Here is a 14,353-nt window from a genome sequence, read left to right as displayed (position 1 = left end):
TTGGTCTCACACTTGGTCAGTGTCCATGGCAGAGCTTTGGTGGCAGCTCTAATTCTTCTCTTCAGGAGGTTTCTAGAAGGCAGGTGACTTTCGGGCCACCCTCTAGCTCCAGACTTGGGCTCAGTTCAATTGCGGTTCCCATTATTTGTTTTCTGTGAGATTTCCCTTGTGGCTCTTTGTGTATCTTTATGATAAATCCTGTTTTTCTTAAGGCAACTGAATGGGTGTTTCTTCTAAGATAAGAAGCCTGAACAGAATAATATTCATTATAGAAAATTTAGAAAATACAGGGGAAAACAAAAGTGTTCTCTAATCCCACATTCCATAGCTGTTAACTCCTTGGTTATTTCCTTCCTTTTTTTTTTTTTTTTTTGAGTGTTTACTTCTTAAAATTGTGGTTTTACAACTTTGATTACAGTTTGCATGCCTTTTCAATGTACTGAGCTCTGTGATCTTATTTCTAGTTCAGAAGAAAATTAAAGTAAAGCCAAGTGAAATGAGAATAATTGGAAGAAACTGTGTAGGGACTATGTATTTTAAAAACATAGAGATTTAGTTTATCCTTATGAAAAGAACAGCAAAGAAACTTCTAAACTAAATGAGAAAGTAAATATTGCTTATAGTTTTTACAGTTTTCCTCTGTGCTTCTAATATATTCTGTACCTTGTAAAAGTTTGAATTAGAAGTTTTGTTAGGGGACAGACACATGAAAAAATGTTCAAAATCATTAGCCATCAAGGAAATTCAAATCAAAACCACACTGAAATACCACTTTACGCCAGTTAGAATGGCAAAAATAGACAAGGCAAGAAACAACAATTGTTGGAGAGGATGTGGAGAAAGGGGATCCCTCCTACATTGTTGGTGGGAATGCAAGTTGGTACAGCCACTTTGGAAAACAGTGTCCCTTAAAAAGTTAAAAATTGAGCTACCCTATGATCCAGCCATTGCACTACTGGGTGTTTACCCCAAAGATACAGACGTAGTGAAGAGAAGGGCCATATGCACCCCAATGTTCATAGCAGCAATGTCCACAATAGCTAAATCGTGGAAGGAGCCGAGATGCCCTTCAACAGATGACTGGATTAAGAAGTTGTGGTCCATATATACAATGGAATATTACTTAGCTATCAGAAAGAACGAGTTCTCAACATTTGCTGCAACATGGACGGCACTGGAGGAGATAATGCTAAGTGAAATAAGTCAAGCAGAGAAAAACAACTATCATATGATTTCTCTCATCTATGGAACATAAGAACTAGGATGATCGGTAGGGAAAGAAAGGGATAAAGAAAGGGGGGATAAACAGAAGGGGGAATGAAACATGAGAGACTGTGGACTATGAGAAACAAACTGAGGGCCTCAGAGGGGAGGGGGGTGGGGGAATGGGATAGACCGGTGATGGGTAGTAAGGAGGGCACGTATTGCATGGTGCACTGGGTGTTATACGCAACTAATGAATCATCGAGCCTTACATCGGAAACCGGGGATGTACTGTATGGTGACTAACATAATATAATAAAAAATCATTAAAAAAAAAAAAGAAGTTTTGTTAGGGGAGACTCAGTTCCTGTTGCAAGGTGAAGGTCTTTTGTCATCTTGATAAATTCACCTAGCCTTGTTGAAGCAGAAACTCAGTCTTGATTGGATTCAGAGATGCTGAGTTACACTGCAAGTTCACTGTGGTGTTAGGTGTCATCTTATTAATGTATAAGGAGAACTAAATAGCTGCCCGTGTCTGGTTACTTCCATCCAGTCTCTCCCTAATCTGGAAGCTAGTTTACCAGAAGCTTACTTGTCGAATTAGAACACTGGGGATGAATGGGAGGATGCAGATGTGTAAAGCCATGGTGTTTTGATGACTAGATGTCTTCTCCATATTGGATTGTTCCTGCATGGTCAGTGCCAGAATTGCTGAAAACCTTCGTTATCAGCGCATCTCTGCTCTCATTCAGGCACGTTTACAGGTACTTCAGCTGTGCCCCCACTCTCGGTTCAGTGATAACGAAGGAAATATATTATGCTGTCACAGTCCCTCCACCTCCTTGGGGACTGTGGAGAAGTAAGAGCTCTATCTTGAGAGGTGCTCCTTAAGGTTGGAACGAAGGACACCGTGAAAGTGGAACAGATTTCCTTTCTAAACAGGAGGGACGAAGGTTTGCCTGAAGTGGTTGCCTACCTCCTTTCACAACCCTTAGCAGCAGATGCTCCCCGTGACAATTAAAATGACTGTGCTGTTCTTAGGTTATTGACTGCTGCTTTGTCCTCGGAGACCAGGGAGGCCTGGGCACATTCTTGGTCAAAAGGAGTGGTAAGATCGATTTATCCGTATTCGCCAGGGGAGTGGCCGCAGATACACCAAGTTTTACCATTCCTGGACTTGATGATTCCCTGAGGTCTTGATTCTATTATAAAGCTGAGACATATTTTAAAATTTAATTTCCTTTAATATAACAAGGGAAGAAATTAATTTCTGGATTTTCTACATATAATGCAGTTTATGGGGAAGAAAATAACTATTGCTGTTTTGCAGTTATAGGATGTGCGAACATCTGTCATAATGTTAACCTTAAAAATAAAACTGCCAGGGGCACCTGGGTAGCTCGGTCATTTAAGCGTCTACCTTGGGCTCAGGTCATGATCCCAGAGTCCTGGGATCGAGTCCCTCATCCGGCTTCCTTGCTCAGGGAGGAGCCTGCTTCTCCTTCTTCCTCTGCCTGCTGCTCCCCCTGCGTGGGCTCTCTCTCTGTCAAATAAATAAAATAAAAGCAAAACTGCCAGTTATTTTACCAGCAAAAATGAGTTTATTTGAGAATAGCAGAGAATTACATTTCAGGGTAAGCAAACTGTTGCAAAACCATAGGGAAGTCCTGAGAACCGAGGAGAGGAACACTCTTTCATAAAGGAAAGGGGTGGGGGCAGGTAGAAGGGCTGTTACAAAAAACAAGTCCATTGGAGTAAAGTGGAGTTTGAAGTATCGCGGCTTTTCATTGGCTAAGTTGTGACAGTCTCTCCTTGGCTGGGACCCGAGGAAAACTTTTCTTGCTCCTGCTGAGGTAGTAGCTAGTAGTACTAATGCGCCAAGTGCGTTTTCTTGTTGGGTCCGAGGAGCGGCTCCCCTTCTGGCTTCCTGACTCTATTTTAGTGAGGCTTCCCTTTATTAATTTTCACTAAATAAATCTTATCAAATAAAGATTTTAGTCTGAGAGATGTATTCCAAATCTTGTTGCTTTCTTTGGTTTGGGCTTTCCAGATTTTATTTTCTGGCTTGGTGTAAATGAATGGTGAAAAGCCATTTGAGGCCAAAATTTACCATATATACTTGGGAATACTTACTATATAAAGAAAGAGTTTAATCTGTAAAGGGGTCAAACTTTTTTTTTTTTAAGCGTTGTTTTGTGTGTGTGTGTGTGTTTTAAAGATTTTATTTATTTATCTGAGAGAGAGAGCGTGTGCGTGAGCACAAGCAGGAGGAGCGGCAGGCAGAGGGAGAGGGAGAAGCAGGCTCCCGCCAAGCAGGGAGCCCAAAGCTGGGCTTGATCCCAGGACCCTGAGATCATGAGCTGAGCCAAAAGCAGACGCTTAACCAACTGAGCCACCCAGGCGCCCCAGGCGTCAAAGTCTTTAAGGCAATGGTAGATACACCTTGGTTTAAAATAGTGCAGTATCCGTACTTCCCAAAGAAACCACGAAGCACACCTTTTAGCTGGTTATTGTTAGCTCTACTAGTTCATTTACCACAAGTTTCCTTGAATAGTGAAACTCCTAATACAGTATGAAACAGTTTCAGACACATTTTCAGTTGGATAGTTCTTAAAAAAAAAAAAAACACACACACACACATTAAAATTTTTAAAAATTTGAATTGAAAGTGTTAAAGGACTGTCATATATTAGATTTCTGCGTGCTTAAAGATTCCTCTCTTTGAAGGACGCAACTGTTTCTGACTGTATGTATATTTTCTTTTTTTTTTTTTTAAAGATTTTATTTATTTATTTGACAGAGACAGCCAGCGAGAGAGGGAACACAAGCAGGGGGAGTGGGAGAGGAAGAAGCAGGCTCCCAGCAGAGGAGCCTGATGTGGGGCTCGATCCCATAACGCCGGGATCATGCCCTGAGCCGAAGGCAGACGCTTAACCGCTGTGCCACCCAGGCGCCCTGTGTATGTGTATTTTCTATCAGTTAGCCTGAGAAGCAATACAAAGCCAGATAACCATAAATATTATTTATATGGTCACCTTCTATCTGAAGTAGTTAGGTTTAGAAAGAATTCTTTAATTTTGGTATTTGTTAATTTCAGTTTATTTAGTCACTCAACAGATAACTTAATTCCTACTTCATGCAGAGAAGTGGCTAGGTTGTGGGGACGCAGTGTACTCCTTGCTCTTGAGGAACATGTAGACAGACGAATGGGGGAGACCTTATTACAACGCTAACACACGTCACCATAAAGCTACCACTCTACGTAATAAGCTCTATGAAGGAGAGGCATTCCAGAATATGTAACAGGGAAGGCCTGACTTGCCCTGGGAAGTCAGAGAAAGTGTCTCTGAAAAAGCTGAGCTGAGATCTAAAAGACCAGGTTATTGCTAAGTAGCATAGAGGAAGGGAAAGGTGTTCTCAGGTACCCTGTGAGGGAACTCGGTACTTCTGAAGAACTTCCCTCTGAGAAGAGATTGGAGGGCGGGAGAGAGAGTATCCAACTTCAAGATTATACTTCAAAGGTCAATAAGGGCCAGACCATGAAGAACTTTTGAGATCATGTTAAGGATTTTGATCTTGAGAGCAATAGGAAGTTTTTAAAAAGTGTCAAGTACAGTAAGTTTATATTGTGAAAGTAGACCTATTCGAATTCTTTAGTACTTACACTTTCTAACCATAGCTCAGCACCTTGGTGGTGATAGTAGAAGTTAGTAGCAGTAGTAATACTTAACTGCCATTTATCTTGCACTTATTCTGTGTCAGTACTTTGGAGCGTACCCAAGGTATAAATGTATTAACTCTAATTCTTCTTACTAGTGGGGTGGTTGATCTTTTACAGATGAGCATACGGAAGCTCAGAAGGTATAAGTAATTTGACCAAGGTCATTAGCAAATAAGTGATCAAGCTGAGAACTCAGCGCAGTGTTTTCTGATGCTAGCCACTGATGGTTGGCTAATAGGAATTCACTCAGAAATTGTCCACTGTACACTTTCTGGCCAAATTGTACATTCAGACAGGTTTTTAACGATGTTTTTAATAATGATAAAGTAATGCTTCTTTTCCTTTGATTTTTCACACCTAATTGAAAGAAAAAAAAGCTTCTCTTAGTTGCCAGCAGATGGAGCAAGAAAGATTGATACTTGAATAAAGTTCTGGAATTCTCCAAGTTAGAAGTATGCATTCATAAGCAATTCTATTGAACTCCTATTAAGAATAATTGTTTATATGAAATATGTATATAATATGTTCTCATTTTGATTTTAAAAGTAAATGTGTATCTAGGTATTGAGAAGTATGGAAAGACAAGAAAAATACAAAGTTATTGTTCTATCTTAGCAGTGGTTTTGCTAAGTTATCTTTTCTTCTTTTCTACCTTTTTTTGGACATACATATTAGTCTTGTCTAATTTTTCTACATGAACATGTATTATATAGTAAAAAAATAACTTATTTGTGGTTTATGTGAGTAGTGTAAGGGCTATAAATGGTTTTTAAAGTGTTTGTTCTTTTAGTCTAAGATGCATCACCCATCATTTTAATGCATTATTAATAGACTTGGGAAGTCTTTTTCGTATTGACAAGGTAAATTTAGGCCATCACTTATCTGAATCTTTAAAATTCAGGGGCACCTGGGTGGCTCAGTTGGTTAAGCGTCAGCCTTTGGCTCAGATCATGATCCCAGGGTCCTGGGATGGAGCCCTGAGTTGGGCTCACTGCTCAGTGGAGAGCCTGCTTCTCCTTCTCCCTCTGCCTGCCTCTCTGCCTACTTGTGCTCTCTCTCCCTGTCATGTAAATAAATAAAGTCTTTACTATGGCTTAAATGTAAGAAAATGTAGAAATAAAAATTATATTGTTTTAGATTCCTGGTTGTCACATTAATAAGAATATTGTGGAGTATAACAGAAAATTCATTATGAATAATATATTTGTTTAGTAGGATTCAGATTGAGAGCTGAGTTTATGGTATCCGCTTTCTCTTGCATCTATCTTATAGAATTGGTGAATAGTATAAAATAAAGTTACCACTTCAGTGGAATGATTACTAAATAATCTGTTCCTTTAATTGAAGCTTAAAATTTGTTAGTCTTGGAATTTGAATTTTAACTCTGTCACTTAGTAGTTATTTAATGTTGCAAGTTACTGAACCTCCCTAGGTTTCTTTTGCTTTATATGGGGAACGAAGATGGTAGTGAAAGCCTTTTTTGAGTTGAGGACTATGTGAAGTGTGTGTGTGTTTGTTTGTTTGTTTATTTATTTATTTATTTATTTATTTATTTATTTATTAAAGATTTCATTCATTTATCTGACAGAGATAGAGACAGCCAGCGAGAGAGGGAACACAAGCAGGGGGAGTGGGAGAGGAAGAAGCAGGCTCATAGCAGAGGAGCCTGATGTGGGGCTCGATCTCATAACGCCGGGACCACGCCCTGAGCCGAAGGCAGACGCTTAACGATTGCGCCACCCAGGCGCCCCTGCAGTGTTTATTATTAACAGTAAATGTTAATTTATCAGGTTTGCAACCTTAGTTTTATTTTTGCCACAACCTCACTTCCAGCAACTAAATTGAACTGATTTATCCTCTATAGAATCCATATTTACCCATACCAATAGGTGCCGTAGAAACATCGATCCATCATGAACTGTACTCACCTACAATCATAGGCATCTCACACTATAGTCAGCTATCAGAATAATAGCCATGCATCACATAATTCTTTCCCTTTTGTTTCATTCAGTTTCTGTACTAATCAACTTTGCTGCAGAAACAACTCACAAATCTTGGTGGTTTATAACAATAGTACATTACACATAGACTTTGAGCCACCTGTACAGTGGCTCTACTCCGCACGTTTTCATTATAAGACCCAGACCGAAGGACCAGTCTCTGTCCAGACCTGCCATTTGCATGGTGGTGAGAACTCAGAGGGTTGACTGAAACTCTTGATGGCTCTTAAAGCTTCTGCTCAGGTGTGCAGTGCGTCATGACTGCCAAAGCATGTCACGTGGCTGGGCTGAGTAGTGCATAGGGACAAATACTCTTCCCACTGGAAGTATAAGCAAGTTCTAAATCAGAGGCAGGAATGTGGAAGCCTCTTCCAAGGATGGCGGTGGTAAATAGTGAACAGTAACAATTTGTCTTTGTCACAAATGCCAACTTTCTTCTCTTCTGCTTACAAAATATATTTTTCCCTTTGTCAAGGGAAATGCCTCAAGAATTTCTTTCAGTCACATTACTTTTTTTTTTTTTAAAGATTTTATTTATTTGACAAAGATAGAGACAGCCAGCGAGAGAGGGAACACAAGCAGGGGGAGTGGGAGAGGAAGAAGCAGGCTCATAGCGGAGGAGCCTGATGTGGGGCTCGATCTCATAACGCCGGGATCACGCCCTGAGCCGAAGGCAGACGCTTAACCGCTGTGCCACCCAGGCGCCCCCTCAGTCACATTACTTTTGAAGTCTAGAACCTCATTAGAATTTGTATGTCTTTTACGTATATAGATTTTTTAAATGTTTTTTTAATAATATTTTTTATTATATTATGTTAGTCACTATACAGTACATCCCTAGTTTTTTTTTTTTTTTAAGATTTTATTCATTTATTCGACAGAGATAGAGACAGCCAGCGAGAGAGGGAACACAAGCAGGGGGAGTGGGAGAGGAAGAAGCAGGCTCATAGCCGAGGAGCCTGACGTGGGGCTCGATCCCATAACGCCGGGATCACGCCCTGAGCCGAAGGCAGACGCTTAACCGCTGTGCCACCCAGGCACCCCAACATCCCTAGTTTTTGATGTAAAGTTCCATGATTCATTACTTGCGTATAACACCCAGTGCACCATGCAATACGTGCCCTCCTTAATACCCATCACCAGCCTATCCCATTCCCCGCCCCCCGCCGAAGCCCTCAGTTTGTTTCCCAGAGTCCATAGTCTCTCATGGTTCATTCCCCCTTCTGTTTACCCCCCTTTCTTCTTCCCTTTCTTCTCCTTCTGATCTTCCTAGTTCTTATGTTCCATAAATGAGTGAAACCGTATGATAATTGTCTTTCTCTGCTTGACTTATTTCGCTTAGCATTATCTCCTCCAGTGCCGTCCATGTTGCAGCAAATGTTGAGAAATCATTCTTTTTGATGGCTGAGTAATATTCCATTGTATATATGGACCACAACTTCTTAATCCAGTCATCTGTTGAAGGGCATCTTGGCTCCTTCCACGATTTAGCTATTGTGGACAATGCTGCTATGAACATTGGGGTACATATGGCCCTTCTCTTCACAACGTCTGTATCATTGGGGTAAATACCCGGTAGTGCAATTGCTGGATCATAGGGTAGCTCAATATTTAACTTTTTAAGGGACCTCCACACTGTTTTCCAAAGTGGCTGTACCAACTTGCATTCCCACCAACAGTGTAGGAGGGATCCCCTTTCTCCACATCCTCTCCAAGATTTTCTTGATCCAGAGACCAGTTACCTTCTACCCTCCGAATTTCCAATGTACAGTGATGGAACAGGGATAGGATATCGACAGTAAACATCCCTGTAAAGAAGTGGGAAGGATGGAGGCACCCAGCAGTCACTGATTCCTGACGATTAATTGTAAAAATCTTTTTGGGTAAATGTAAGGAGGGCTCGTTTTCTTGGCACTGGGGGATGTTCCTTGATTTGGCCCTGGTTATACTCCTCTGTGTAGCCCCCTAGTCCAGTGTTTTCCATGGCTCTTGGCTGTGCCCTTCGTGAGATGTTTCCTTTAATATATCATTGTTGTCCATATTTGAATCGAGTATTGGAGGGCACGCTCTTGTTGACTGGGGAATGAGGTAAGGGTTGAACGGCTTTCCTGGCCTGCTTCTTGCCTGTAGAAACCTGGGGACCCAAATATGATCTAGAAGAGTAACAGACTCTAAACCCAGGCTGGGGGTTGTTTTGGAAGTTGCCTTATGTCTTTTTAACTATTTGGTTGAGTCAGATCCATGTGCTAATTACTATATCCTTGATTCTTTGGCATACGCATTTTTCTCTAGACTTCAGTACAGAACCCTTGAGCTTAATAGGCTTCTGTGGGACCACATCCGTAGTCTCTTCCTGTGGGGAGTCCCCCTCTGAGCCATTTTGTTTCATTGAAAGGGTTTACTGGGTGAAAGGAAAACACTTGTTTCCTTTACTCACTATTCACTGAATGGTTCTTTTGTACTTCAAGTGTGTGTGTGTTTTTCCACACCAAGCGATTCCCTAGTTCTCTGTGAGAACCAACCCGGTGTCCTGCAGTTCAGCTTAATCCTGATACCGACTACCTAGAGTTAGCTCACACCCCACAGGTTAAGGGCTCAGTCCCACAAGACTGTCCCCACTCACTTCAGATGCCAATCACAAGTCCAGTCTTTTCACCAAGTTATCTCATTTTTTACATGTTAAGAGTTTTATTTACCACTACATGATACGGTTCGCCGTTTTTCCAACCTCTAATAACAGTTTCCTTGCTGTCCATCACCCAGTTTTAAAGCCCACATCACGTATTTTTTATTATTTTTGGTGGTGGTAGGTTGTTAAGGTCACACCCTGCTTCTGGTGGCAATGTTTGCGGTGTTCAGCTTTATTGTAGTAATTACTTCGAATTGCAGTGGCTTCTCAGAATAACAAACTTTCATTTCCTACTATGTGTTGTAGACCATGTAGACATGTAGACATGTGCTGTAGAAGCAGCCTGTGGCTCCCCTCTAGAACCAAGGCTAAAGGAAAAGCCCTTATAGGAGATACGCTGGTCTCTTGACTGAAGCAAGAAGACTGGCACAAATCTGGACGGTTGCTTCAAGGTTTTGCTTAGATGGGATGTGTGTCACATCTGTTCACATTCTCTTGGCCGAGTCATATCTCATGGGTGAGCCCCAAATCAATAATCTAAGGATGGCTATTCTTTCCCTATGAGAGGATACACAAATCACACATCCACATGTGGAGATATATAAATATATGTGTGTGTATAATAATAATCTTACAAGGAAACAGGAATGAATAGTCTCAAATAATAATAATAGTAATAATAATAATACAGTCTACCACAACTTTATCACAGTTTTGGATGATGCACAAAAAAAATCTATATATATGTGTATATATATGTGTGTGTGTATATATGTATGTGTGTGTGTATGTGTGTATATATATATTCTTTTTCTAAATTTAGTGGTATATTACCTTAATTTACTGTATCTGGGTTCTCCAGAGAAATAGAGCTAGTAAGAGGTATATATTTATATATCTATATCTATCTATCTATGAGAGATCCTTTATTTACTGTAATGAATTGGCTTACACAGTTGTGGGGGCTAGAAAATCCGAAATTTGTAAGGCAGGCCAGTAGGCTAGAGCTCAGGCTGGATTTCTGTGTGACAGTCATAAGACAGAATTACTTCTTGTCAGGGAATCTTCAGTTTTTGCTCCTAAGGTTTTTTTTTTTTTTAAGATTTTATTTATTTATTTATTCGACAGAGATAGAGACAGCCAGCGAGAGAGGGAACACAAGCAGGGGGAGTGGGAGAGAAAGAAGCAGGCTCATAGCGGAAGAGCCTGATGTGGGGCTCGATCCCACAACGCCGGGATCACGCCCTGAGCCGAAGGCAGACGCTTAACTGCTGTGCCACCCAGGCGCCCCGCTCCTAAGGTCTTAAAGTGATTGGATGAAGCCTATCTTCGTTATCAAGGGTAATCTCCTTTAACTCAAGTCAGCATATTTTAGGTGTCAGTCACATCTACAGAATACCTTCCTGGCAACATCTGGATTCGTGTTTGACAAAACACTGGGCACCATAGCTGAGCCAAGGTGATACAGAATTTACTGTCATATATATGTAGTACTATTTTGCAGATAGTAGAATATGAACACAGAGTACTCTCTCATAGGTCTCATTGTAAAGCACAAACGAATTAGCTTGATCATACTAATAAACTCAGTATGCTTTGGCTAAAGATAATTGAGCACCTAAAACAGGGCTTGGCAGACTATGGCCCACTGCCTGTTTTTATAAATAAAGTTTTATTGGAACACAGCCATGCTTATTCTTTATATATTGTCTATGGCTGTTTTCATTTCACAGTGGCTGAGTTGAGTAGTTAAAATAGAGACCACATGGCCTGCCAATTCTAAAAATATTTACTGTCTAGCCCTCTACAGAAAATGTTTGCTAACCTTTAATATATAGAAAAGGATCTTGTGGTTCTTGCTTTGTCATGGCCTACTCCTAGTGCACTGTCTCCATTGAAGGATAAGTATATACTCATTAAACAGTACAGTAGCAATATTTTATTGTTTAAAGTCACAAATTTTATTAGATTCTTAGAAATTAATGGTTTCTTAATTTTATTGCATAGCTATTCAGATTTTCTTTGAGTCACATAGAATTCAGTTTTTGTGGATAAAATGCATATGAATGCTGTTAATTTTAAATGAATACTCGTGGTATCTTTGGGAATGGAAAGTACTTTTTCTATAAAATTTTATCAGTTTCATATTATTATAATTACAGATTTCAATGTACCTATTTTCTTTTAAGATGGTAAAAAGGTATATTAGTGTGCTCAACTCATTCCCTTTTTTATTTTTTATTTTTTTATTTTTATTTTTTATCCCCCCTTTTATGGTAATGTATAGAAAAATAAACTATTATTTCTCAATTTGATTGCTTTTGTATAATAGCAATAAAATTGAATTAGACTATAAGGTGTATTTGTTTCCAAACCAAAGAGTAAATTGCAGCTTTATGGTTAGTGGAGAGAGTCTAGGCCATGGCTTCAGACAGTCCTTGGTTTAAATTGAGTGGCTTCTCTGGAAAACCGTGTGGAGGTCCCTTAAAAAGTTAAAAATTGAGCTACCCTATGATCCAGCCATTGCACTACTGGGTGTTTACCCCAAAGATACAGACGTAGTGAAGAGAAGGGCCATATGCACCCCAATGTTCATAGCAGCAATGTCCACAATAGCTAAATCGTGGAAGGAGCCGAGATGCCCTGCAACAGATTACTGGATTAAGAAGTTGTGGTCCATATATACAATGGAATATTACTCAGCAATCAGAAAGAATGAGTTCTCAACATTTGCTACAACATGGACGGCACTGGAGGAGATAATGCTTAGTGAAATAAGTCAAGCAGAGAAAGACAACTATCATATGATTTCTCTCATCTATGGAACATAAGAACTAGAATGATCAGTAGGGGAAGAAAGGGATAAAGAAAGGGGGGGTAATCAGAAGGGGGAATGAAACATGAGAGACTATGGACTATGAGAAACAAACTGAGGGCTACAGAGGGGAGGGGGGTGGGGGAATGGGATAGACCGGTGATGGGTAGTAAGGAGGGCACATATTGCATGGTGCACTGGGTGTTATACACAACTAATGAATCATCGAGCCTTACATCGAAAACCGGGGATGTACTGTATGGTGACTAACATAATATAATAAAAAATCATTATTAATAAAATAAAAAAAAATAAATTGAGTGGCTTAAAAGAACAGCTGTTTTATTTGCTGCTGACTGCATGGGTCAATACTTTGAGCTGGGCTCTGTTGCGTGGTTGTTCTGCTGGTGTTGTCTGGGGTTACTCATGTGGCTGCTGTCATTTGGTAGCTCCTCTACGGGTTGGTTGGTCTAAAATGGCCATACTGATATATCTGGCATATTATGCTAGCCAGCACTGCTGGCTGTCATGGTTGGGCGATTGGGATCCTTCTCTCTCAAGATCTCTGGTGCTCTAGGAGGCTAGCTTGTTCGCGCTGTGCTGGTAGTGTGCCAAGATGGGGAGCTACAAGGTCTCTTGAGACCTAGATCAGAAGTCCTACAAGGTCTTCTGCCACATTCTGTTTGTCAAAATAATTTACAAGTCCAGGTCAGATTTAAGGGATGAAGAAATAAATCCCATCTCTTGATGGGAAGCATGGCAGAGTCACATGGCAAAGGGATGGTGTTATAGGAGTGAAAGGAATGAATAGTGGTGGGGGGTGCCTCGGTGGCTCAGTCAGTGAAGCGTCTGCCTTCGGCTCAGGTCATGATCCCAGGGTCCTGGGATTGAGCCCCACATTGGGCTCCCCACTCAGCAGGGAGTCTGCATCTCCCTCTCCTGCTCCCCCTGCTTGTCCTCTCTCTTTCTCTGTCAAATAAATAAATAAATAAATAAATAAATAAATAAATCTTAAAAAAAAAAAAAAAGGGAATGAATAGTGGCTGCACAGTTTACCACTGTAAATTGCTTAGCTTTTTTATGCCCCGCTTGGGAAGAAATAACAATAGACTAGAAATAACAGTATGACTTGAGTTCTTAGAGTTTAACAATTATGTATATATAAAGCACTAAGAAGTATTTCTGAAACAGTTTTGAAATTGAATCTTTATTTTAAATGTGCTTTTTATTATAAATGTAAGTATTACGAGAGTAATTATTACCTTGGCTATATATTTTTAACATGGGAGACGTATATTAAGACTCGAAGGATATCCTATGTAAAATCCCTGTGAATGAAGAGTTATACTTTTGTGTAGAACTGTATTATTCATTCAGTAAGTAAAAAGAAAAGCAATTAACTTCTGATGTGTTTACAAAAACATACATTTTCCTATAACCCTCTGTGTGTTTATATTTCTTGTTTTAGATTTTAAAAATATTGGCCTGTAGTGTAAGGTTTGTATCAGTTAATTCTTGAAGAATCTTTTGAGTACTTGCAACATATTTTTGTTTAGCCAATGTTTCCTTGCAAAGCCAAGAAAAAATAGAAAGCCAAAGGAACAAAAATAGCTCTTATTTTTCATTGCGGTCAAACCTCATCAGAGGCTTTTTTATAAGTGTGTCTGTTTTGCTCTTGACTTTGTTAGGAATAAACACAGAATGCTTCCTAAATCTGTCCTGTTTTGAGATCTATCTATCTGTCCACCTCTCTATCTCAGACATTGGCAAAAATATTTGTTAAAACTCACCAGAAGTATTACTCCGTTCATTGGTGTGTGTAGGTTTGGGTAGTAGGCATAATAGACCTTCCTCAGTTTTAATCTTCATACTTAAATAATTTCACTCATGGCATTTAGGCACTTGAAGAACTCTCATTTGAATACATTTTTCTACAACATTTTCTAGGGACAAAGTTTATTTTTCCCAAATAACCAATTGCT

At 39.9% G+C, this 14,353-nt stretch overlaps 1 protein-coding gene across 2 annotated transcripts in view; it reads left to right on the top strand.

The window, feature by feature from the left end:
- Positions 1 to 14,353, top strand: part of UACA (uveal autoantigen with coiled-coil domains and ankyrin repeats) — a 92,595-nt gene that overhangs the window by 24,837 nt on the left and 53,405 nt on the right. The window lies entirely within an intron of this gene.

The sequence above is a fragment of the Ursus arctos genome, unplaced genomic scaffold, assembly GCF_023065955.2.
Source record: "Ursus arctos isolate Adak ecotype North America unplaced genomic scaffold, UrsArc2.0 scaffold_28, whole genome shotgun sequence".
Classification (NCBI taxonomy): domain Eukaryota; kingdom Metazoa; phylum Chordata; class Mammalia; order Carnivora; family Ursidae; genus Ursus; species Ursus arctos.
Note: the sequence above shows the minus strand (reverse complement) of the source record. Positions and strands in the feature narration are given on the sequence as shown.